Source organism: Nasonia vitripennis, chromosome 2 (assembly GCF_009193385.2).
Source record: "Nasonia vitripennis strain AsymCx chromosome 2, Nvit_psr_1.1, whole genome shotgun sequence".
Classification (NCBI taxonomy): domain Eukaryota; kingdom Metazoa; phylum Arthropoda; class Insecta; order Hymenoptera; family Pteromalidae; genus Nasonia; species Nasonia vitripennis.
The window spans coordinates 17,913,027-17,913,394 of NC_045758.1; positions in this window are offsets into that span (position 1 = coordinate 17,913,027).

Genomic DNA, 368 nt, shown 5'->3' on the forward strand with positions numbered 1-368 from the left:
AAATTATGAAAAACCGGGGCTTATGGAAAGAGTTGTAGCAAAAATAACTCTGCGTGTATCTGATGCTATAAGTTTGAATTGTGCAATAGCGATAACAATCGTAAAATTTCAACAATCAATCTCCATAATTTTATTAAACTATTCAAAATTAAAAAAAAAATAATTAAAATAATAGTCAGACATAACACAGTACAAGTGGACAGTACTTCACCTCCTGAGAGAGAGAGAGAGAGAGAGAGAGCGGGTCTAGTTTGTCCTTGGAAAAAAGAAGAACGGAACTCGCCGCTCTCCTTGCTTCTCCTTGAGAAAAGGAAGCTCCTACGTACATGAAGCAAGAGGGTGCCTCGAGAGAGTATGCAGTCAGAATC